The 26,316-nt window shown below is 41.9% G+C and overlaps 1 pseudogene across 1 annotated transcript in view; it reads right to left on the bottom strand.

The window, feature by feature from the left end:
- The window catches only part of LOC310873343, a 456,333-nt pseudogene that overhangs the window by 222,466 nt on the left and 207,551 nt on the right, over positions 1-26,316 (bottom strand). Inside the window, exon 7 of the transcript in view lies at positions 25,747-25,848. The product of the transcript in view is annotated as an uncharacterized misc_RNA (transcript). The remainder of the gene's footprint in view (positions 1-25,746; positions 25,849-26,316) is intronic.

A 26,316-nucleotide genomic window follows, 5' to 3' on the forward strand; every position in this document is an offset into this window, starting at 1 on the left:
TGAAGTTGAAGTTGAATCTGACACTGAAGTCACTGAAGACAGCGATGATTGGGAGGAGACGTGTGAAGTCGATGATGCCGAACGGCTTGACAAGAGTTTCAGTGACTCAGGTTCCCTGAAGAAGCACCAGCGTGTCCACATTGGAGAAAAACCTTTCCAATGTAAACATTGTAGCAAGAGTTTCAGTAATTCATATCACCTGAAGAGGCACCAGAGTGTCCACACTGGAGAAAAACCTTTCCAATGTAAACATTGTAGCAAGGGTTTCAGGTTGTTAGATACCCTGAAGAGGCACCTTCGTGTCCACACTGGAGAAAAACCTTTCCAATGTAAAAATTGTAACAAGCGTTTCAGTGAGGCAGGTGGACTGAAATCACACCAGTATGTCCACACTGGAGAAAAACCTTTCCAATGTAAACATTGTAGCAAGAGTTTCATTAAGTCATGTCAACTGAAGACACACCAGAATGTCCACACTGGAGAAAAACCTTTCCAATGTAAACATTGTAACAAGAGCTTCAGTTTTGTAGGTGGACTGAAAACACACCAGTATGTCCACACAGGAGAAAAACCTTTACAATGTGAACATTGTAACAAGAGTTTCACTCAGTCAGGTGATCTGAAGAGACACCAGCGTGTCCACACTGGAGAAAAACCTTTCCAATGTAAACATTGTAACAAGAGTTTCAGTCAGTCAGGTTGCCTGAAATCGCACCAGTATGTCCACACAGGAGAAAAACCTTTCCAATGTAAACATTGTAGCAAGGGTTTCAGGTTGTTAGATACCCTGAAGAGGCACCTTCGTGTCCACACTGGAGAAAAACCTTTCCAATGTAAAAATTGTAACAAGAGTTTCAGTGAGGCAGGTGGACTGAAATCACACCAGTATGTCCACACTGGAGAAAAACCTTTCCAATGTAAACATTGTAGCAAGAGTTTCATCAAGTCAGGTCAACTGAAGACACACCAGAATGTCCACACTGGAGAAAAACCTTTCCAATGTAAACATTGTAACAAGAGCTTCAGTTTTGTAGGTGGACTGAAAACACACCAGTATGTCCACAGGAGAAAAACCTTTACAATGTGAACATTGTAACAAGAGTTTCACTCAGTCAGGTGATCTGAAGAGGCACCAGCGTGTCCACACTGGAGAAAAACCTTTCCAATGTAAATATTGTAACAAGAGTTTCAGTAGTTCAGGTCACCTGAAGAGGCACCAGAGTGTCCACACTGGAAAACCCTTTCCACTGTAAACATTGTAACGCAAGTATCAAAAATTGCTGGTCACTGAAAACACACCAGCTTATCCACAGTTCTCCCAGGACAAAAGAATAACATTAAAAATAAATAAATTATGTCCTCGGTAAACGGTGTGACAAAAGTTTAAATAACTCAGGATTCACAGTAAAAAAGAAAGTTTCCACTATAAATTAGCTCATTGGGAGGATCAAATTAAACAGCTGTATGTTCGTAGGGAGGTCGATAGACAAGGACAATATTATGAATTATTATACTGCTCCTATATTTCAAAACAAATGCGGGTAAATTCTCCCTGTACAGCACGGCCACCCAGGCGTGGAATGGCCTCACCCCTTCCCTAAAAAAATGCATATCACTTACATGTTTTAACACAGGCCTTACATCCACCTCTCAGCAGGCCCCCTCCCCCAGGTCCAAGGGAGAGGAAATGATCACCCCTTCCTTTCCCCCCACTCTGTACATACAGTGTTTGATTTTCCTGTAATGATGATGTTGATATTGATGTTGTTGGATTTTTTTTTGTTGAGGGGCAAAGCTATCCTCTCCTATGCCCAGCTTTGGCTGTTTGTGTGAACACAAACAATGATTTAATTGGCTGATCACCCCATCGCGATGGTTTGATTGGCTGATATACATATTGAGGATTAGAACGTAAGGGCATTTGTGATGATTTGATTGGCTGAGCACAGAATGTGATGTATGATAAGAGCGCCCCTCTCTTCACACAAGTGTGATTTGTTATTTTGATTTTAATTGATTGCATAGGGCCTAAATGGAAACAAGACTGCAAGGACTTTTTTCTCTTTCTTTTTGTACTATCCCTTCTGGAATAAGTGTTTGACTACTCTGTTGTTGTTTTTACATTTATGTCTAAATAAACTATTCAATCAATCAATCCTGTCAATAGAGGCCTCCATTCTCCTGCTCTTTTGTTTACTTCTCATTTTAAACACTTTAACAAACCATTTATGTTTACTTTATCTGTATTATTTACTAGACTTAGAGAATGACATTACAGTATTGCATATTATTTTTGCTGTTTGTATAGAATGTTACTGTATTGATGTTGGATTTGAATCTCTTGAGAGCGTAACATTAAACCAAATGGACCCAGTGACGTCACATCACATCCTGTCCACATGATGTAGGAGATCCACATGGAAGCCTGGCCGTCATTAGACCTTGTGGTGGTTGTTCTGTTCCTGTTTGTTCTAGTGGTGAGTCCAGAGATTCACCACTGTCTCTGTTTGTTCTAGTGGTGAGTCCAGAGAGTCACCACTGTCTCTGTTTGTTCTAGTGGTGAGTCCAGAGAGTCACCACTGTCTCTGTTTGTTCTAGTGGTGAGTCCAGAGAGTCACCACCATGGGCGGAGCTTGAGGGGGTTCAGGGGGTGCACTGCACCCCCTGGCAAAAAAACAAACAAAAACAAAAAAGTTTTTTTTTTTTTTTTTTTTTTTTTTTTAACTTAACTTCTGACTGTAGTTTGTAATCATCTCTCTTATCATGATATGATGACTCGCTATATGGCTGTAGTGCATGTGTGTATGTGTGTGAGCTGCTGTACTACCTAAATAACTCATTTTTAGGGGTTAGGGCATTGTAAAAACGCTAAAATAATAAAATAAAGGTCAAAAAAATGTGTCGTTGGCCAAGCAGTCGCACCCCCTGGCGTCAAGTTCAAGCTCCGCCTATGGTCACCACTGTCTCTGTTTGTTCTAGTGGTGAGTCCAGAGAGTCACCACTGTCTCTGTTTGTTCTAGTGGTGAGTCCAGAGAGTCACCACTGTCTCTGTTTGTTCTAGTGGTGAGTCCAGGGAGTCACCACTGTCTCTGTTTGTTCTAGTGGTGAGTCCAGAGAGTCACCACTGTCTCTGTTTGTTCTAGTGGTGAGTCCAGAGAGTCACCACTGTCTCTGTTTGTTCCAGTGGTGAGTCCAGGGAGTCACCACTGTCTCTGTTTGTTCTAGTGGTGAGTCCAGAGAGTCACCACTGTCTCTGTTCTAGTGGTGAGACGGTGAGTCCAGAAAGTCACCACTGTCTCTGTTTGTTCTAGTGGTGATGTCAAGGATATGTGGGATACCTGAGTTGTATATTTAAGGACATCATAAACAAAGCCTGTTCCACTGCTGTTTGACCAGCTGTGACTTGTCTCTCATTGGCATGTGTTAGGACCCACCCCTGGGGGGGGGGGTAATAATGTACTTAAACTGAAGTCTGACTAAGATGTGTTGAGTCAGTGTGTGGTGTTCCATTGTAACGCTACATGGCTACTTCGTATTCGAATACAATCTATTCCAATACTCTGAAACTCTGAATTGTGTCTGTCTCGATTATTGTGTTCAACTGTGTTATATGTGCACACCGACAGATTGCCTTAACATTTTTGGAGGTTCCTACCGGTGATAGGTGGTGCTATGCTGCGGTGGGTTGGCTCACAGGAAGGGAGAGTGGAGTGGCCGTTGCTGTCTGTTGCTGTTGGCCAACGCCGTGAGTAAATATGGAATCTGTTGGTGTTTGTGCTGAGTTGAGCCGTTCAGATTTTAGAGTATTAGTGATAGATTTGTGATCACATATAGGATAGGCCTATAGGGAGACGGAAGAAGTCTTGCCTGAAACATGCGCGTGTGTACAGAAACAGGGACTATAAGTTGCCAGTTGTCTGATAAAAGGTGAACTGGTGTTCAGCCTTAAGGATCCTGCGTCTGCCTGAGGGTGTGAGCAAAAAGCTAGCTGTGTGTGTTTGTCCTAAATGTAGTGTATGTCTGTGAGTGTTGGCCGGAACAGGGAGACGGGTTGTCTTGCCTAAATTTGTAGCTACTAAGAAGGGAGGTTAATCCTCGCCTATGGGTCCCTTTGCTAGCAAAAGCATAAAATAATTGTGAAGCGCTATGTATGGATGTGACATGTCATGACAACTGATTGAGTGCTGAATGAAGTGGTCTGCCTGTGTGTGTGTGTGTGTGTGTTGTGAGAGAGGCAGACAGATAGAGTGAGAGAAAAAGAATGAGAGGTCATTGTGAAAAGTGATGTTAAATAGTTAACAGGCTGGAGCCTAAAGTGAAGATAGATATGGACATACAGTAATAATTAACGTAACTGGATGGATCCATTCTACATGAAGTGTCAGAATCCTCTAGATGAGGAATGAGAAAAGTATAGGAAGTTGTGCTAAAACATACTGTATGTCTGAAGAGCGATCGAATGTGTATATGTATGATGAGAAAAGAATATAGGTATTTGTATTTCTTTGGAGTGAAAATATCTGACCACATTGTGACATGTGAACCCAGCTGTTGCTCATTGTTTGAGATCATAGTGCGAGATGTTTAAGCAGCTAGCTGTAGAGGGAGCGGAAACCTACAGGTTTCCTTAAGCCATATTTGTACCACATGTAGTGGGCTTTTGTTCTTTTAATAGTTAAATGCATTGTAGATATTGTCTGTGTCAGAATGTGGAGCTAAAAGTAATTAGGTAAAATAGTAACCACGATAGCCTTGTCTATTAAACTTCACTATGTAAATTATAGTGTGGGGTTAAACCTTTCTGAAAATAGTAGCTATAATCACTATTGTTAGAATAGTGTATTGCCTCATTCTGATCTCATGGTCTAACATTCTTGTTAATTGGTAAAATTTCATGTCCCCAAGCAGTAAAATGGAGCATTCTCCCTGATGTAGTTTGAGTAAAATAGAACATAGCCTATAGATCTAAGAAAATTGTTAGGACAGATTCTAAGATGATACATTTGATATGTGCTAGGAAAGAGTTTAAAAAATAGCAGTTCTACAAACATGTTGTTTAAAAAGTAAGGTAATGAAACGGTGAGAATTAGTGTTGATGCTAGCCTGGGGTCATGCTGTGAGATAATTACCCCTGTAATTAGTTTATTGTTTATTTGCTCTTCCGAGGGCTCCTCTGCTCTGTGTGACGACTCGTGTTACAGACAGGAGAGGAGTGAGTGGACCACGTACACTATAAAGCCATTTGTAGAAATTGACCAAAGCTATTTCCCTATTATGAACGTAAAGGATTACTTCCCAGAATAGTTACTTTGTAAACTGTCATTTGTATTTTAGGAGAATGTTAAATATGCCGGAAGCAATTACCGTAGTCAAGAACGAGGGTTTACAGTGAGATTATAGGGAGTATGTAAGTAGCCTTGCTGAGACATGAGGGTCATAGGGCAGGAGCCTAACTCCTACACCCCCTGGTCATGACGCTAGTGTGTCATAATAATAAAACTTTATTTGTATAGCACCTTTCATGACATCAGCTCAAAGTGCTTTACAGAACAGTGGAGAATAAAATAAAAGCAAAGCATAAAAGAAAAGCAAGGCAACGACATTAAAAAACAAGCAGTAATGCAATACAGTGAGGACATGAATAAAAAAAATATAAGATCACTTAAAGGCAATGTTGTAGAAGTGGGTCTTGAGCTGAGTTTTAAAAATGTCTACAGAGGCTGCCTGACAGGCAAAGCGAGCAGGCCAGCAGTGGAAGACCTTAGCGGCCGGTTTGGGACATATTTAGGCAAGCAGTCATGTAGGTAGGAAGGTGCGAGACCATTGAGGACTTATAGACAAGTAAAGTAATTTTAAAATCAATCCTAAAAACAACCGGAAGCCAGTGCAGTGATGCCAAAACTGGAGTAATATGTTCTCTCATCTTAGTTCTAGTTAAAACTCTGGCTGCTGCATTTTGGACAAGTTGTAATCTGTCAGTTGTTTTCTTAGACAGTCCTGGAAAAAGTGCATTGCAGTAATCAAGCCGAGAGAAAACAAAGGCGTGGATTAGCGTTTTTGCATCGTCCAAGGACACATAGGCTTTGATTCGTGCAATATTTCTAAGGTGAAAAAAGGCAATCTTGGTAACATGATTAATGTGTGAATTAAAATTCAATTCGGAATCAGTAATAACCCCCAGGTTCTTTACTGTACTGTTACTGTCTACAGTCAGGTTGCCAAGTCTGCTTAATATTGATTATGATGGAAACTTGCCCAATCCAACCCTTGATGCTGAGTGTCAAGCAGGGAGGCACTGGGTCCCATTTTTAGAGTCTTTGGTATGACCCGGCCGGGGATTGAACCCCGACCTCCCAGTCTCAGGGCAGACACTCTAACCACAAGGCCACTGAGCTGGAGATTATAGGGAACGTGACCGTAAAAGTGTGCCCCAAGGCCCCACCTATAGAGTCCCGAGTAAGGGAAAGGTTAGTTTTGTGGTATTTGAGCCAGAGACCTGATCATGTAGGCTATGTCTTGTGTGCACGTAAAAGATAAAATTGAAGAATTTGCCTGAACACTGTGTATATATCTGGCTGATACAAGAGAATGAATTTATCAAGGATAACATTAAGGACCTTTTAGGGCCTGACACAGGCTAACAACTAGTCACTGATTGGCAAATAAGAATGGTGTGACGATGATTGATTTGGTGACATCTTTTGCAAAGATCTAAGGAAATCCAGAAAGCTAAACCTTAAATCCAGAGCGATTTACATTAGGTAAGAACAAAGAATATGGCAATTAGATCACGTACATGGAATATGATTGTAATAGCAGCTGTAATTGTGATCATTTAAAATATAGTAATTTGCAGTATGCAAAACGTATGCATCTGTCAGAGTAAGCCTGCTCTTGACCCGTTACCATGGAGAGGGAGAGATACAGGCTACAAACCGCTTACTTGATTTTTAAGATCACACTGTGGGAGGTGTGATCATTGCACTGAACTTTGAGACACCTACTGAACTGAACTGAACTGTACTGAGACACTGTGTGAAGGGTTTTGGGCACCCTGCAAAGGATGGGTTCAAATGCAAGGCAGAGCTGACTTCTGCAACAACAATGGAGGATATGTTTTCGACATCTGATTTTGTGAGACCTTGGGAACTATGGCTGTGTTCTCCTCCACGTCATCTGCTGATTTTGTGGCTAGCAGGAACTGTGTTTACTCTCTCTGTAGTGATGGTGAGAGGTGTGGTAAGAATGACAGATGCATATTGACAAAATAGTAAGGAGGGATTATCAATTATGGCTGCTATGAAAGGAAATGGGTGGTTGGTCTGGTAAACTTTAAAATGGTTGTGCTCAGGATCTGACTTTATTTTGACCTTATCTTGACTTGGTCAAGGATAGGGAAAACAGCTGGCCTAGTGCTATTTGAAATGTTTATGGCATAACGACGGTCAAAGCAACAAACCCCCCATGTACTAGGCTGTGAGTTACCCACAGGGCTGAATATGAGACATACCATGATCAGCTGCTCATCAGGTCAGATACTACAACACTAATATAAATTAGATAAGTGATAGATCACTGAATCATGTTAGCATGTGTGTGCAGTAATACAAGATGGACAGTTACTGTAAACCAGTGGTAACCAACCTTTTCAAGCCCAAGAGCCCATTTTATTCCCAATTGTAAGCCAAGATCTACCACTAAAACGTGTTAGAAAAAACACTTGTTTTTTTGCTATTTCTGACAGGCTAACATCCACACAAAGACTAAAGTAAATTAGAATAAATACTTATAGTAAGTTATATTATCAATGTAAAATAATATTAAGACAAATGTATTAGAAATAAAAAATATTAGGACAAAAATACAAATAAACTTCTTTGTTGAGTTTTTTTTTAATAAAACAAAATGCAAAGGACATGAATTGCTTTTTCAGCACAATATTTTGTTTCTCATTTCAATGAATATTCACATTGGCAGTTGTTCAAATGACATAGGCATAACATGACCATATATATTTGCACAGATATGGTGACATACTCTCAGGGTCAGCCCACCTTTAATGAGACTGCTGTGACTGCACGTTATCTGCAAGCGTTTTGAAATCTGGTACATATTTAGTGATTGCCAGTCTGAGGGTGTCATTAAGATGTGAATCAGTCATACGAGTTCTAAACTTGGATTTTATTATTTTCATTTGTGAAAAGGCCATTTCACATAAGTACGTGGAACCAAAGTAGGCATGCAGCTTGAGTGCACACGATACAATCAGCGGATACTTCTCTCTGCTCACAACAGACCAAAATTCCTTCTCTTTAGCTCTGACCTGCAGGTGACAGTCACTTACTAATCCAATAATCTCCATTTCAATATCTGAAGTTAATGCAAACACATCCTGCATTTTATCGGACAGCAGTTCAATGACAGTAGGCTCAGTAAAGAGGAAAGGGTTTGATACAAAAGCAGCTACTTGACTCATGCGTTGTACTTCAACAAATCTACGATCAAATTCAGATGTCAGTTTGCACAGAATTGCACAGAATTGTTCGGGATGAAAGGCTGTTTTCTCTTTGAGGTTTTTTAACACCTTGTCAAGATTCGTGAAGTGATTCTGAAGCCTTCCACGTCGAATCTGTGAGCTCCACAAATCGAGCTTCGTTTTGAACGCATTGATTGCACTAATCATGTCACCAATGTCTCTGTCCTTCCCTTGCAATTCTCGGTTAAGTTCGTTCAGTTTTGCTGTCAGGTCCGTGAGAAAGCCCAAGTCCAATAACCAAGCGTCGTCAGACAGCTGATCATACTCCTCGCCCCTCGACTTGAGAAAAATGATGATCTCTGGCAGTAAATCAAGAAAACGCTGCAGCACTTTCCCCCGACTCAGCCACCTCACGTCTGCGTGTAGAATCAAATCGCCATATTCAGAGTCCAGTTCGTCCAATAAAGACCTGAACAGCCGGTGCTGTAGCGCCTTTGCACGAATTGAGTTTATTATTTTGACAACAACGTTCATCACGTGTGACATGTCAATCGCTTTAGCAGCCAGTGCCTGCTGGTGTATCACACAGTGGTAGTTTACAAACGGCGGAAAGTCTTCGTCTTTTCTGCACAGTGAAACAAATCCAGAATGAACACCAAGCATCGCGGGGGCCCCGTCTGTTGTCATTGACACGATTTTACGAAGAGGAATCTTGTACTCACGCACGTAATCCTTGAATGCATTGTACACATCCACACCCCGGGTCCGTTGTTTCAATGGAATAAGGGCGAGAAAGTCCTCTTTGATGGTGAAATCAGCGAAAACCATTCGTACAAACACAATTAGCTGGGCGGTGTCCGTCACATCAGTGGACTCGTCAAACTGAAGTGAAAAGTATTCACAGTTTGACAAGTCTTTGAAAACTTGCTGCGATACATCTTCAGACAGGGATTCCACTCTCCTGGCGACAGTAGGTGCACCAAGCGACAACGTTTGGATCAAAGCTTTGATTTCCGACTTGTCTTTAAGGTTAGAAAACAAGCAGTCCGCCGCGACATTCAGGATTTCTTTAACCATGTCCCCGTCCGTAAACGGTTTCTTGCGCTGAGCCAAAACATGGCTAATTCGGAAGGAGGTCTCTGTCGCCAGCTTGCTTTTTGCTGTTGTTGGCGGTGCGGTGAAAAGCAGCTGCTGTTTTCGTAGTCCACCTTTCAGTTCATCAATTCGTTTGGATCGTAATGGACTGTTCAGTGGGAAAAGGTCTTTGTATTTCGGATGCGTGGTGGAATGATGGCGTTCCAGGTTTCCACGTTTCGGCATAGACAACGACTTTTGGCATACGAGGCATATAGTGCTCCCATTAGCTGACGTGAAAAAAAAATCATGCTCCCATTCCTGGTTGAAATGATAGGTTTTGGCTTTCTTTTTCGCTGGTCCTTCCATAGTAAGAAGAGAGTATAGTCACTGTTCGCCTGTGTAGGTTTAGTAGTGACTGAGTGAGGCCCGTTTAGCTCTGTGGGTTTTTATACTGTTTGTAATGTTTTGATATGCATGCCTATTATGCACAGCACGGTTACCGGTGATAGCAGTGAAACAATGGAACAAAAGAACTCTGCAGACGGCAGTGATGGCCCGAGACACGTCGCGGCCGGGCCATCCCTGCGCGCTATTCTAAATACACGTTATACACGTTCTGCTGTGTATTGTCAGTGATGGCTGGGTGCCCGTCAGTCTGACACGTCGGGATCGACTTGAAAGGCTTCCGCGAGCTACTGGTAGCTCGCGAGCCCCTGGTTGGTTACCCCTGCTGTAAACAGTGTAAAATCAGCCAAATCTACAGTGAGTGTAGGCATAGTTTTGTTAAAAACCAATTGATTTGAAATAGTATTTGTAATAGGACCATTGAATTTAAATTGGAAAATGGAATGTGTGTCCTAGATGAGATGAGGTGAGATTCAATTTAATGTAAGTACAAGTAAAAGTACAAGTACAGCGGAACGTAAGAGCAACTGTGAGCTGTGCAGTCGTCATTTAATTAAGTAAATAAATAGGGAATATAGCAGGAGGAAGAGAATACACTAGCTATTTATCAGGGCAAGCAATAATAGGAGTTGTTGTAAATTTTATAATATAAGTACTATATGATGTATTTGCAAGATATTATTCATAGGGTACCTTGGTTTTTTCTGGACATGTTGGAACGTTCTGGGACAGGATGGAGTTCGCACAGACTAATGTGAGTGAGTCTGCAGTGTTTCTTGTGGGCTTATGGTGTGACTGTAGTCTGGTCGTTTTAGGCCTGGGCTAAGGTGTTTATTTCGAGGGACGCCTCGGATAAACAAAAGTATTTAGTGGTTCCTGTATGAATGTTCTGATCCAGGTTTTCTTTTAGGTCCGAGGTGGAGGCGGTCCAGATTCATATGTTTGTGGAATGATTTACTAATGAAATGACTAATCTCTAACAAGAATGAAATTGAAAATTGGGCATGTGCGCCGAAGTGGTTATCTCGCTGTGTTTACAGAGGAGAAGAGTATCATTGGATTTTGGAAATCAAATCTGTGAGTATTACGTGAGTAAAATGCAACATATTAATGTTCAGAATGTTTTTACTGTAGTTATATGAATTTATAGTGTTGAGCAGCGGTATTGTTTGAATTATGCCATACTAGTGAGACATGAGAATGTATTTTTAGGCAGTAGTTATACAAATGCGTGTAGAGACGTTGGAAGGTGGTGGACTGACAGTAAATGAGATGGTTATAGTGTCAGCTGGTACCCCGGCAGAAGGCTTTAGAGTGCTCTAAATGAGTTGCATGAGCAGCCTACACCTCAGGGTGTCCGGCAGTCGGGAACCAACTGTCTATAAAGTAAGGTATAATTAGTATTGGTCCACCATCAACACTAAAGATAGTGACTAGGTAGGGTAGGAATTAATGGTTTTGTCAGTATGTTTTTTTCAGCTCCATAAATAATGAAAGTCGTTTTGGGAAAAACATGACTTAAATCTGGATCTGGTGACATGGCTAAGTATCGAATGTGAATGATAATATGTGGGATGTCATATTTCAGAATCATGCACTCTGCAGTATTTAGTTATTGCGATAACAAGGCCTAAGTTCAGAAAGATTGTGCGGAGTCGGGTTAATTGAATAAATGAATAGTCTATGGATGAATAGTTTATTTTGGTACTTACAATTCCATGTTTAGAAGACAGTTATATTACATGTTAAGGTTGACTGTAGGCTGGTTAAAGTTTATTATGCCAACCCTTGTTGAAGATAATACAAGATAATAATGTGCCTGCTAATTATTGTGCCTAAAGTTTCTGGAAATCCTAGTATGCTATTCAGGCTGGATGAGAGAGAAGTATGGTTGATTGATGCATTAAGCCCAACTTGGATTGATAAAATTGATAGAATAGAAAGGGATTTTGTTGTAACTACTCCTGTGGAAACAGAATGCCCTATATGCTTATGCCCGGCTCCGTTTAATTTAAGTTATGTTATTGAGATTAATTTTCTTTGTGTATAGGCTACCACTGGTTTCCTTTATTTTTCAGATATATGATGAGGATATATGATGAAGTCCACACCGATGTGTGCTTTGGAAAGAATGATGCTGTGTCACCTGTGTGGTGGAGATTCTGGTCATTGCAGCTGTTCTGGAAAGATAGCCAATCTGCGAGCTGAGATGAGATGCGCAGTAGCGCAGTGTTTGAGCCCTGTGAAGGAGCAACAGGACTGCCAGTTTGGATTGCCCTGTGCAGTTTTAACCGCCTGCAGCACACTGTCGAGTGTGCAGATGAACAGTTCTGAACGGACGGCTCGCTTGTTTGTTGTTGTATGACGTAGGCCTGAGGGTGGTTGCTCTAAATGATTTTGAAGAGGGCCATGTAGGAATTTTTTTACCTGATTGTGATCAGGGTCGTTTCGCCTACTTCTACGTCCAGAGACATGGGTTATGAGTTCTTAAATGAATAAATGGGGGAAATGTCAAGGATATGTGGGATACCTGAGTTGTATATTTAAGGACATCATAAACAAAGCCTGTTCCACTGCTGTTTGACCAGCTGTGACTTGTCTCTCATTGGCATGTGTTAGGACCCACCCCTGGGGGGGGGGGGGTAATAATGTACTTAAACTGAAGTCTGACTAAGATGTGTTGAGTCAGTGTGTGGTGTTCCATTGTAACGCTACATGGCTACTTCGTATTCGAATACAATCTATTCCAATACTCTGAAACTCTGAATTGTGTCTGTCTCGATTATTGTGTTCAACTGTGTTATATGTGCACACCGACAGATTGCCTTAACAGTGAGTCCAGGCCTATATGGTATACAAAACATGTATAAATAATATGCACACGACCATAGATTAAATAAAATTGTACCTTTTTCTACGTGGAAATGTTGATTTATTATTTAGGTGAAAGTGGTTACGTGTGAAGGATTTTATTACAATTGAAACAATGAAAAATAGTAAGAAGAGCTTGAGAATAACTTCATTGGTTATGTGGCAGGACGGGCGTGAGCGTTCCCACGCTGTCACGGCCCGTCCTCTGCCCACTGATTAGGGCTTGATGAGTGTCACCGCGGCGTTATAAGGCGACGTGTCAGACATGTTTGTCAGCTGTCTGTCTCTCTCTTCCGCACTGCTGGTGGGTGCCACACGTTGGTGGTCACTCTAAACAACGCTGTCCCGTCGGGTGACGGAGCGTTTGGTCCGCACATCAGTGCAGGTATGTTTCCACACATTGCTGTTTTTACCATCGCCTGCACGTAATAGTTGACTGTGAGCACTTGTGTTTTAGCCTCGGGGCTACCCCTGACTTACTCCTTCCTGGGTCCTACATGATTGGGATCCAGGCGCCACGGTTTGAGGGTCTTAAACTATGCTGGGAGAAGGATTTAGGGGTAGGCCTACATAATACATATTACACATAACATACAGTATGGCAAGAAATCTGCTACTGACTCCCGACTGCATCTCCTAGGTGGGTGACCTTGGGGAATTTTATTAAAATGACTATGACCAAAACTACTTCATAATGTGTAAAAATCAACACTGGTCTAGGACTACTTACTCCGTGGTTAGAGAGGACAGCAGCAGCAGAGAGTTCCCACTGTCTTCATCAAGCTGTCTGCTCCTCCTGTGTGTCTGAAGGTTTAAATATGTTGCGTTTTGCGTCCCAAAACGCAGTAGGCCTAGGCCTATTATGGAAACCATCGACCACTGCGTTCACGGGATGCAACTTTATCCTGCACTGAAGACTGTCACTCTCTGTTCTGCACTGCTGTGCTGGAGAAGTATATCACTCTGTCGGTAGCACTACTATCCCCCGCACCTCTCTACAGAGAGAGAGAGAGAGAGAGAGATCCTTGATTGATTGAAGTATTTATTAACTTACATTTTAAGCACAACTCAATACAAAAACTGTTAACTCGGGGCAGCGGTGGCCTAAGGGTTAGAGGAGCGCCCTTGTTGCCAAAAGGTTGCCGGTTCGATTCCCCGGACGGGCAGGAAGAATCTGGTTGGGGAAGTGATTGGTCATCACTCACCCAACACCGCTGAAGTGCCCTTGAGCAAGGCACTGAACCCCCAACTGCTCCCCCTGGAGCTGCTTAGTGGCCAACAGTATAAGACTGTGGTTGTACTGGTCAGCTCCCAGGTTTTAATGTGTGTGTGTGCGTGTGTGTGTGTGTGTGTGTGTGTGTGTGTGTGTGTCTGTGTGTTTCTATGTGCAGGGCGTTGCTGAAAATGAGCACCTGTGCTCAGCTACTTCCCCGGGTAAATAAAGAATATTGAACAAGGTGGACCTGCACCTTGTTAATTCATCAAAACATTTAGAGACGTACAAATATACACTTCTATATAGCCAAGAACAGAACAGGAATTCATCATAAAGAGGTAAAAAGGGAAAATAAACATACAGTGAGGGGGAAAAGGGGTGGGTGGGTGGTGGTGGTGGTGGGGGGGATTCAGAGTTTATGGGGGGCAGTTTTGAATTGCAGCTGTCCGTAGGTGCCCTTTGAGAGCGATTTTGAAGGAGTCAGGAATTTGCATGTCTTAATGACTGTTTGTAGGGCGTTCCACATTTTGGTGGCCTAGGAGCTAAATTAATTTAGTCTTATTTGTGCCGAATCTGGGTTGCACATGGTTTGTTGAACTCCCTCTGGTGTTGTGGGTGTGGACTTCGTTGACATTAAGGAAGTATTTAGACTCCTCCTCGATTGTTTTAATAACCTTTGTCTCAAATTGACCAGCAAAACTATAATCCACAATTAGTAGGCCTAGTGTGTCCTTGCTCCAACTTGCTTGGAAATGTGCATATTGCCAGCAGGCACGTGGCAGCAGCTAAGCTAAGCCGGTGAGCCTGTGCATTTCATATTTAAGCCTAGAATCAAGCCATCCAGGATGCTGGTGACCCATGACCATAAAACCTTTGATTCTGTGAATAAATGAAAACGCTAAACAAAAGATATTTAATAAATATACGATGCTGCATTTTATTTTCCCTCAAAGGTTTAATGGTCATGAATCACCAGGATCCTGGATGGATTGATTCTAGGCTTAAATTATTGATTGGTAAAATTCAGGGGGAAATGAATTTGAGAGTTTTCAGTGGGTCCAGAACCCACTGCTATGCTCCATAGCTGCTACCCACTGTATTACACTGTACCATGGCTCCCTCTAGTGACCGTTTATATTTAGTGCACAGTCTGCACAGCGTACGCTCCAGCAGCGCTACTGCGCATGTGCAAAACCCAGTGTGTTCTCCATTATTGTTTCGGGAGCTGCTGCTACAATCCACAGACAGAACAACAATAAGAAGAAGTTTGTTAAAACAACATCATGGCGTCTGACTGTTGACACTTTGATATGCAGAGAAAACTAAAAGGTGTGGTTTGAAAACAGTGTGGTCGTTAAGCAGGAGGAGGACGTGTGTTTGTTAGCAGCTCAACCACTGAAAGAAACACAGCTACAGGTAAAAAGATTAACTGATTCACCACGTTGTGTTTTTACTACAGTTATATTTTATATTATTGACTCTTGAATCTTTTAACATGGAACATGACGAGTATGTCTATAGTCTGGTCTAGAAGCAGCAGCAATAATAATATAGCCTATACAGTGTTTATGCTATTGCATCTTGTTGATGCCACTAATATTGTAACCATAACGTGTGAGAGAGAGAGGGGGGGAGGGGGAGAGAGAGGTGGAGGGTGGAGATAGAGAGAGAGTGAGTGAGAGTGTGTGTGTGTGTGTGTGTGTGTGTGTGTGTGTGTGTGTGTGTGTGTGTGTGTGTGTGAGTGAGAGGGGGGAGAGAGAGTGTGTGAGAGAGGGGGGGAGGGTAGAGAGAGAGGGGGGGAGAGGGTGGAGACTAGAGATAGAGTTATGACAGTCAGTAGGGTAGGTAGGATTCTGCTAGCCCTAGAATGGGGATCTGTTGTTACATACATTTGGTACAGTATTCAACATAACAGAGCCATAGAACAGTGTCCTTGACTTGAGGGTTGCAGCGGCAGAACGGCAGCATAAATGTGATAAATGCTCCGTTTGCACTCACCCATTCAATAATTCCAAAGACGTGGAGTGAGATATTGTCCTCTAGTTTCACATCCATGTGAAAGTTCTGGCACAAAACGTGTATTTAGTCAAATATCTCCACTTTTTTACGAGCTGCACCCGGATGGCTTTCTCTCCGTGCGAGGGTCCCGAAATGACAGCTGGACTGAGTTAATCAAAACTTCCTCCGATCATCACAAACGTCATCACCAATTGACCAGGGAAGCCCAAATGTTTGGGGCAGGTCAGGTGCATTGCGATAGGTGCTGGGTAATTAATCACACCACCTGCCAATTGTGTGCTACGAGGATACATTTTAGAAAAGCACTAAGACTTGTTTACATCCATTTTTAATTCATCTGAACATTTAAAGACGTACAGATTTACGGGGAAGAAAGGAAATAATCATGCAGTTAAATGCCTCCGTTAAGTTGCACCCCATATGATGAAAACATTAATGAAAATGGTGTCATTCTTTAGTGATGCATTTGTGACATGAATTGTATCATTTGTGCTGGTAATCTGGTATCATTGAGATATTTTAAGTTAAATGTTTGCTGAGCCTTGCACCATCTTTAGGTCCAAATTGAACAATATTATTCTTTCGTGTTTTTTGTTCTCTAATTTGTGCCGTTGAAAGTTGAAACCAACAATTGTGCTATTTGGTAATCTTTATATAAATTGTTATGTTGTGTGTTGGCATGTTAATGATGTCATCATGCGGCAGTACACCTAACTACAACAGGGCGATATACTTATACAGTAGGAAACATACTAACATAGCCTAACTTAAAATATCTCAAAATTGATACCAGCAATAATTATGAAATTTACGATACAAATTAGCACAAATTAATAAAGAATGACACCATGTCTGTCTCCACCAGGCCAAAGGCCTGTGGAGAGTATGTTTTGCACATTGTGTGTGCGTGCGCCCGCCCGTCCATATTAAATCCCCATTGGCTAAGATTGCCTTCCAAAGTTTGCAGGATTGGTCCGTTATGAACAAAATGCCTCAAATCATGAACGCAGAGTACAATTTGAGGGAAATGTTGCATGCACATTCCCATTAGGTGGAGGAAGAAACCACTTGAAAACCTTCATCAGCCTCATGGTGGCGCTATATCTATATCGTGTTTGCACCGATTTGTGTAAAAACTGTATGCACACTCTAGAGGCCAAGGAAAAACCTTTGACCTGCATTTTTCACATCTGCTCTTTATAACGCCACCAGGAGGCCGACTTATGTAAAACACATTTTTTGATATTACTCCTTCAGATTTGACCCAAATATCATGCAAATTGTTACACATTATCTCTATAGTCATGTGACCAAGACGGGTCTGTTTTATTTCTCATAGTGTATCGTGAATTCGTGTTTGGCTAAGATTGGCTTCCAAAGTTTTCAGGAGTGGCCTGTTTTGTACCAAATGCTGCGATCATTAACACAGTGTCCGATTGCAGTGAAACTGTACACGCTTAGGGCCGATTCATACTCCTATTTTACCGCTGTTTCGGCGCTGTAGTGCCGAAATGATTTTGGCTCGTCAGAAATTTGCAGTAGCACCGAAGAGCCGACTTTAGGACGGTACCCGCCCTCCCGAACCTCAAATGACGTCACATTGTAGGCTCTACAGAGCCAAACCGACTTTTATTCGGCTCTAAAATAGGAGTATGAATCGGCCCATATTCTCACTAGTTATAGAGCACTAGTGAGCATTATTTACATTTTGCGCTAGAAACAGACTGTATCAAATATGAAGGACTGCTTATTTTTGGACCACAATTCTTATACGAGACGATTTCAAGATGACCCCATGTTATTCACCATAGAGAAAAACCAGGGGATGAGCGAGTGACGTCAGGACTTAGGCGCTCTATTCATGTGTTCATCATATGGGGTGCCAGCTTCACGGAGGACAGTTAAAACTCAATGACTGCCAACGACGTGTTTAATGCCTTTTTAACATGGGCAAATAAATAAATAAATAAAATAATATATATCTTTCTTCCTTAATGCATGAATCCTAATGTTGGAGAGTTGGGCCAACACCACTAGGTCTCCAGTTATTAAAGTCCTTCCTTATTCAATTGATTTCAGAGCGGTGTGTGGAATCCAGACTGCAGGTGAAGATGAATATGTACTATGTGCAATATGGACAATATCCAATGTTTATTCTTCATTTCCCCTCCTACTTCTATATCCTACCTTATTTATTAGGCTATATTTAATGACTACTGCTCATATCTGCATTTACTTACTGTACTTATTAATGTATCACTTACTGACATGTTTGCACTCTGGTGAGATGCAAAAATACATTGAATCTCATCCTATCTCATCTCAACTCTAGACTCATAAGAACTACAATACCCATGATGCATCACTCCCAGGTGAAGATGAACTCTCCAGGCTCAGCCAGGGACGTTTCTATTAAACAGGAAGCTGAAGACGTTTCTATTAAACAGGAAGCTGAAGACGTTTCTATTAAACAGGAAGCTGAAGACGTTTCTATTAAACAGGAAGCTGAAGACGTTTCTATTAAACAGGAAGCTGAAGACGTTTCTATTAAACAGGAAGCTGAAGACGTTTATATTAAACAGGAAGCTGAAGACGTTTCTATTAAACAGGAAGCTGAAGACGTTTCTATTAAACAGGAAGCTGAAGACGTTTCTATTAAACAGGAAGCTGAAGACCAGCCACACCTCAGTAAGTTTCATGTGCTCTTCCTTTCTTTAATATTGTCTGTTCTCTAGGGCTGCCACAATGTCTTATTTTCACTGTACAATAACAATGGCAAAAAATACCGGGACATTCATAATATAGTCCGGTCGCTTGTGTAATTTCAAACCATATTGGATTCTGTGCAAATGGAATCATGGATTGTCTTTTTTTTAAAGGTATTCTCTATTGTATTTAATATTTAATGTCTTATTACCATAAACAAAAGCACATTGTATTTTGCACAAATGCAATATGAAAGACAACCGGACCGTATAAATTCACCATGTGATTTTCTTTACAATATGGATGTATGTAGGTCTAAAACAGGTTTTTATTGTGTGTCTCCGTCTATAAATGGCTCTGTGAGTCTGAACGATAGATAGGCTATGTATCACAAAACAGTCCTAGACCACCGATTGCCGATGTTTTGACAAATATTGCCAGTTTTTAAATCAAATTGAACATCTTTGTGGATAACATTTAAACAAAAAGCAAGGGAAAAGAATAAATGTTTTGATGGATACATGCTAAAGATTTAATCATATATATTGTAATTGACAGAAACTGATTGTGATGTTTGTTTGTTTTAAAGCTGAGTCACACAGCATTTCCTGATGTATCGATATGGTACGATACCATTATCGGCGAGGAATACGATACGATTATTGCCACATGGATTAATTTAACCCACCGCTAGTCTGAACTGTGTGAGATAACAGGTCTTTGAATGGCTTTTTCTCAGCTTCTTCATTTGAGGTTTAACCATTTGAACCCCAGCATCCCTATATTGTGGGGAGAACAGTTTCCTGAAATAGAAAATCTACAAGCTCACAGATACATATCTTATAGTATTAGTTCATGAAGCACAGAGGGTTAGTTCACTAAGTATAGAGTGTTTAACTTTCAAACAAGTATTTGAAAGCTTAGCGTCTGCACTTTCTTACTCATTACAAAACTGAAACATTACCATTATGTGCAACACAATTTCTAGCAGGTGTGAAAAATCCTTGCTTGGCCGACTGGCAGCGTGAACAAGACATCTGGCGCTGATCACTACAGTAGTTTGTGAGATTTGATCACTACAGTAGTTTGTGACATTTGATCACTACAGATTCACAGACTCTCAGACCCATGTACAGACGTACAGAGCTACGCTATGGAAATGTTTTACATAGATTGTTAAGCTACCATCGGTCCACATTTCAAGCTTTCATTGTCAGAAGTTCTTCTGTTTCATAACGTCATGCACTGAGTGGCATGACTAATTTACTAGCAAATCAGAGCTCAGGTGTGAAATATCAAGTTTTTAATTAGTTTAAAAATGTCATGATTCAATTAAAAAATAAATGCTGTAACACCATTATTAATTTTGGGGCTAAAGTAACTACATAATATTACTTCAAATTATTTGTATTTGTTTCGTATTTTGCTCAAATCTTGCTAAACGGTTTAGTCAATCTTATCTTGGTACGTAACAGTTCATTCTGTACATGAAACAAGAAAAGAAGAAAAGAAAGAAAAGAAGAATGGATTTACATTTTTGGAATCCAGTGTTGACTATCATGTTATGTTTCTGCTCCTAGACATCCTGCACATGGTTGTGTGTAAAGAGGAGGTTTCCCCTAAACAGGAGAGGAGCCCCAGTCTGCTCCAGGAGGAACCAGAGCCTCCACACATTAACGAAGAACAAGAACTACTTCAAAGACCAGAGGAACCTGTTGGGTCAGTGTTGACATTACTAGCAGTGAAAGGTGAAGAAGAAAATGATGATGATATTGATGATGATGATGATGATGAAGAAGACAACTCTTCCCACTGCTCTGAAGTTGTTGAACTTGAATCTGACACTGAAGTCACTGAAGACAGTGATGATTGGGAGGAGATGAGTGAAGTCGATTATGACGAACGGCGTGACAAGAGTTTCAGTGCGTCGGATCCCTTGAAGACACGCCAGCGTGTCCACACTGGAGAAAAACCTTTCCAGTGTATGCATTGTGACAAGAGTTTTACATCATCATCTAACCTGAAAACACACCAGAGTGTCCACACTGGAGAAAAACCTTTCCAATGTAAACATTGTAACAAGAGTTTCAATGTGTCAGGTTCCCTGAAGACACACCTTCGTGTCCACACTGGAGAAAAACCTTTCCAATGTAAACATTGTAACAAGAGTTTCAATGTGTCAGGTTCCCTGAAGACACACCTTCGTGTCCACACTGGAGAAAAACCTTCCCAATGTAAACATTGTAACAAGAGTTTCAGTGAGTCAGGTCACCTGAAGAGACACCTTCGTGTCCACACTGGAGAAAAACCTTTCCAATGTAAACATTGTAACAAGAGTTTCAGTGAGTCAGGTTCCCTGAAGACACACCTTCGTGTCCACACTGGAGAAAAACCTTTCCAATGTGAACATTGTAACAAGAGTTTCATGGTGTCAGGTCACCTGAAGAGACACCTTCGTGTCCACACTGGAGAAAAACCTTTCCAATGTAAACATTGTAACAAGAGTTTCAGTGAGGCAGGTTCCCTGAAGACACACCTTCGTGTCCACACTGGAGAAAAACCTTTCCAATGTAAACATTGTAACAAGAGTTTCAGTGTGTCAGGTCACCTGAAGACACACCTTCGTGTCCACACTGGAGAAAAACCTTTCCAATGTAAACATTGTAACAAGAGTTTCAGTAAGTCGGGTCACCTGAAGACACACCTTCGTGTCCACACTGGAGAAAAACCTTTCCAATGTGAACATTGTAACAAGAGTTTCAAGGTGTTAGGTGATCTGAAGACACACCTTCGTGTCCACACTGGAGAAAAACCTTTCCAATGTAAACATTGTAACAAGAGTTTCAGTGTGTCAGGTTCCCTGAAGACACACCTTCGTGTCCACACTGGAGAAAAACCTTTCCAATGTAAACATTGTAACAAGAGTTTCAGTGAGTCAGGTCACCTGAAGAGACACCTTCGTGTCCACACTGGAGAAAAACCTTTCCAATGTAAACATTGTAACAAGAGTTTCAGTGAGGCAGGTTCCCTGAAGACACACCTTCGTGTCCACACTGGAGAAAAACCTTTCCAATGTAAACATTGTAACAAGAGTTTCAGTGTGTCAGGTCACCTGAAGACACACCTTCGTGTCCACACTGGAGAAAAACCTTTCCAATGTAAACATTGTAACAAGAGTTTCAGTGTGTCAGGTTCCCTGAAGACACACCTTCGTGTCCACACTGGAGAAAAACCTTTCCAATGTAAACATTGTAACAAGAGTTTCAGTGTGTCAGGTTCCCTGAAGACACACCTTCGTGTCCACACTGGAGAAAAACCTTTCCAATGTGAACATTGTAACAAGAGTTTCAAGGTGTCAGGTGATCTGAAGAGACACCTTCGTGTCCACACTGGAGAAAAACCTTTCCAATGTTAACATTGTAACACAAGTATCAAAAAGTGCTGGGCACTGAAATTACACCAGCTTATCCACAGTTCTCCCAGGACAAAAACAATAACATTAAAAATAAATAGGAAAATATTATGGATTATTATACTGCTCCTATATTTCAAAACAAATGTGGGTAAATTCTCCCTGTACAGCACGGCCACCCAGGCGTGGAATGGCCTAAAAAAATGCATATCACTTACATCTTTTAACACAGGCCTTACATCCACCTCTCAGCAGGCCCCCGTCCCCCAGGTCCAAGGGAGAGGGAATGATCACCCCTTCCTTTCCCCCCACTCTGTACATACAGTGTTTGATTTTCCTGTAATGATGTTGTTGATATTGATGTTGTTGGATTTTTGTTTGTTGAGGGGCAAAGCTATCCTCTCCTATGCCCAGCTTTGGCTGTTTGTGTGAACACAAACAATGATTTAATAGGCTGATCACCCCATTGCGATGGTTTGATTGGCTGACATACATATTGAGGATTAGAACGTAATGGCATTTGTGATGATTTGATTGGCTGAGCACAGAATGTGATGTATGATAAGAGCGCCCCTCTCTTCACACAAGCGTGATTTGTTATTCATGTCTATTAATTGATTCCATAGGGCCTAAATGGAAACGAGACCGCAAGGACTTTTGTCTTTCTTTCTTTTTGTACTATCCCTTCTGGAATAAGTGTTTGACTACTCTGTTGTTGTTTTTACATTTATGTCTAAATAAACTATTCAATCAATCAATCCTGTCAATAGAGGCCTCCATTCTCCTGCTCTTTTGTTTACTTCTCATTTTAAACACTTTAACAAACCATTTATGTTTACTTTATTTGTATTATTTACTAGACTTAGAGGATGACATTACAGTATTGCATATTATTTTTGCTGTTTTTATAGAATGTTACTGTATTGATGTTGGATTTGAATCTCTTGAGAGCGTAACATTAAACCAAATGGACCCAGTGACGTCACATCCTGTCCACATGATGTAGGAGATCCACATGGAAGCCTGGCCGTCATTAGACCTTGTGGTGGTTGTTCTGTTCCTGTTTGTTCTAGTGGTGAGTCCAGAGAGTCACCACTGTCTCGGTTTGTTCTAGTGGTGAGTCCAGAGAGTCACACTGTCTCTGTTTGTTCTAGTGGTGAGTCCAGAGAGTCACCACTGTCTCTGTTTGTTCTAGTGGTGAGTCCAGAGAGTCACCACTGTCTCTGTTTGTTCTAGTGGTGAGTCCAGAGAGTCACCACTGTCTCTGTTTGTTCTAGTGGTGAGTCCAGAGAGTCACCACTGTCTCTGTTTGTTCTAGTGGTGAGTCCAGAGAGTCACCACTGTCTCTGTTTGTTCTAGTGGTGAGTCCAGAGAGTCACCACTGTCTCTGTTTGTTCTAGTGGTGAGTCCAGAGAGTCACCACTGTCTCTGTTTGTTCTAGTGGTGAGTCCAGAGAGTCACCACTGTCTCTGTTTGTTCTAGTGGTGAGTCCAGAGATTCACCACTGTCTCTGTTTGTTCTAGTGGTGAGTCCAGAGAGTCACCACTGTCTCTGTTTGTTCTAGTGGTGAGTCCAGAGAGTCACCACTGTCTCTGTTTGTTCTAGTGGTGAGTCCAGAGAGTCACCACTGTCTGTTTGTTCTAGTGGTGAGTCCAGGGAGTCACCACTGTCTCTGTTTGTTCTAGTGGTGAGTCCAGGGAGTCACCACTGTCTCTGTTTGTTCTAGTGGTGAGTCCAGAGAGTCACCACTGTCTCTGTTTGTTCTAGTGGTGAGTCCAGAGAGTCACCACTGTCTCTGTTTGTTCTAGTGGTGAGTCCAGAGAGTCACCACTGTCTCTGTTCTAGTGGTGAGTCCAGAGAGTCACCACTGTCTCTGTTTGTTCTAGTGGTGAGTTCAGAGAGTCACCACTGTCTCTGTTTGTTCTAGTGGTGAGTCCAGAGAGTCACCACTGTCTCTGTTTGTTCTAGTGGTGAGTCCAGAGAGTCACCACTGTCTATGTTTGTTCTAGTGGTGAGTCCAGGGAGTCACCACTGTCTCTGTTTGTTCTAGTGGTGAGTCCAGAGAGTCACCACTGTCTCTGTTTGTTCTAGTGGTGAGTCCAGAGAGTCACCACTGTCTCTGTTTGTTCTAGTGGTGAGTCCAGAGAGTCACCACTGTCTCTGTTTGTTCTAGTGGTGAGTCCAGAAAGTCACCACTGTCTCTGTTTGTTCTAGTGGTGAGTCCAGGCCTATATGGTATACAAAACCATGTATAAATAATATGCACACGACCATAGATTAAATAAAATTGTACATTTTTCTACGTGGAAATGTTGATTTATTATTTAGGTGAAAGTGGTTACGTGTATTATGTGTGAATGATTTTTTTACTATTGAAACAATGAAACAATGAAAAATAGTAAGAAGAGCTTGAGAATAACTTCATTGGTTATGTGGCAGGATGGGCGTGAGCGTTCCCACGCTGTCACGGCCCGTCCTCCGCCCACTGATTAGGGCTTGATGAGTGTCACCGCGGCGTTATAAGGCGACGTGTCAGACATGTTTGTCAGCTGTCTGTCTCTCTCTTCCGCACTGCTGGTGGCTGCCACATGTTGGTGGTCACTCTAAACAACGCTGTCCTGTCGGGTGACGGAGCGTTTGGTCCGCACATCAGTGCAGGTATGTTTCCACACATTGCTGTTTTTACCATCGCCTGCACGTAATAGTTGACTGTGAGCACTTGTGTTTTAGCCTCGGGGCTACCCCTGACTTACTCCTTCCTGGGTCCTACATGTTTGGGATCCAGGCGCCACGGTTTGAGGGTCTTAAACTATGCTGGGAGAAGGACTTAGGGGTAGGCCTACATAATACATATTACAGATAACATACAGTATGGCAAGAAATCTGCTACTGACCCCCGATTGCATCTCCTAGGTGGGTGACCTCGGGGAATTTTATTAAAATGACTATATGACCAAAACTACTTCATAATGTGCTGTAAAAATCAACACTGGTCTAGGACTACTTACTCCGTGGTTAGAGAGGACAGCAGCAGCAGAGAGTTCCCACTGTCTTCATCCAGCTGTTTGCTCCTCCTGTGTGTCTGAAGGTTTAAATACGTTGCGTTTTGCGTCCCAAAATGCAGTAGGCCTATTATGGAAACCATCGACCACTGCGTTCACGGGATGCAACTTTATCCTGCACTGAAGACTGTCACTCTCTGTTCTGCACTGCTGTGCTGGAGAAGTATATCACTGTCGGTAGCACAACTATCCCCCGCACCTCTCTACAGAGTGATAGAGAGAGATCCTTGATTGATTGAAGTATTTATTAACTTACATTTTAAGCACAACTCAATACAAAAACTGTTAACTCGGGGCAGCGGTGGCCTAAGGGTTAGAGGAGCGCCCCTGTTGCCAAAAGGTTGCCGGTTCGATTCCCCGGACGGGCAGGAAGAATCTGGGTGGGGAAGTGATTGTCATCACTCACCCAACACCGCTGAAGTGCCCTTGAGCAAGGCACTGAACCCCCAACTGCTCCCCCTGGAGCTGCTTAGTGGCCAACTGTATCAGACTGTGGTTGTACTGGTCAGCTCCCAGGTTTTAATGTGTGTGTGTGTGTGTGTGTGTGTGTGTGTGTGTGTGTGTGTGTGTGTGTGTGTGTGTGTGTGTGTGTGTGTGTGTGTGTCTGTCTGTGTGTTTCTATGTGCAGGGCGTTGCTGAAAATGAGCACCTGTGCTCAGCTACTTCCCTGGGTAAATAAAGAATAAAATAAAATAATTAAAAAAGACTGTGAGTGAAGCATTATACTTGTTTGAGATGAATTGAACAAGGTGGACCTGCACCTTGTTAATTCATCAAAACATTTAGAGACGTACAAATATACACTTCTATATAGCCTAGCCCAGAACAGAACAGGAATTCATCATAAAGAGGTAAAAAGGGAAAATAAACATACAGTGAGGGGGAAAAGGGGTGGGTGGTGGGGGGAATCAGAGTTTATGGGGGCCAGTTTAGAATGGCAGCTGTCCGTAGGTGCCCTTTGAGAGCGGTTTTGAAGGAGTCAGGAATTTGCATGTCTTAATGACTGTTTGTAGGGCGTTCCACATTTTGGTGGCCTAGGAGCTAAATTAATTTAGTCTTATTTGTGCCGAAT

The sequence above is a fragment of the Protomyctophum parallelum genome, assembly GCF_964188405.1.
Source record: "Protomyctophum parallelum genome assembly, chromosome: 1".
Taxonomy (NCBI): Eukaryota; Metazoa; Chordata; class Actinopteri; order Myctophiformes; family Myctophidae; genus Protomyctophum; species Protomyctophum parallelum.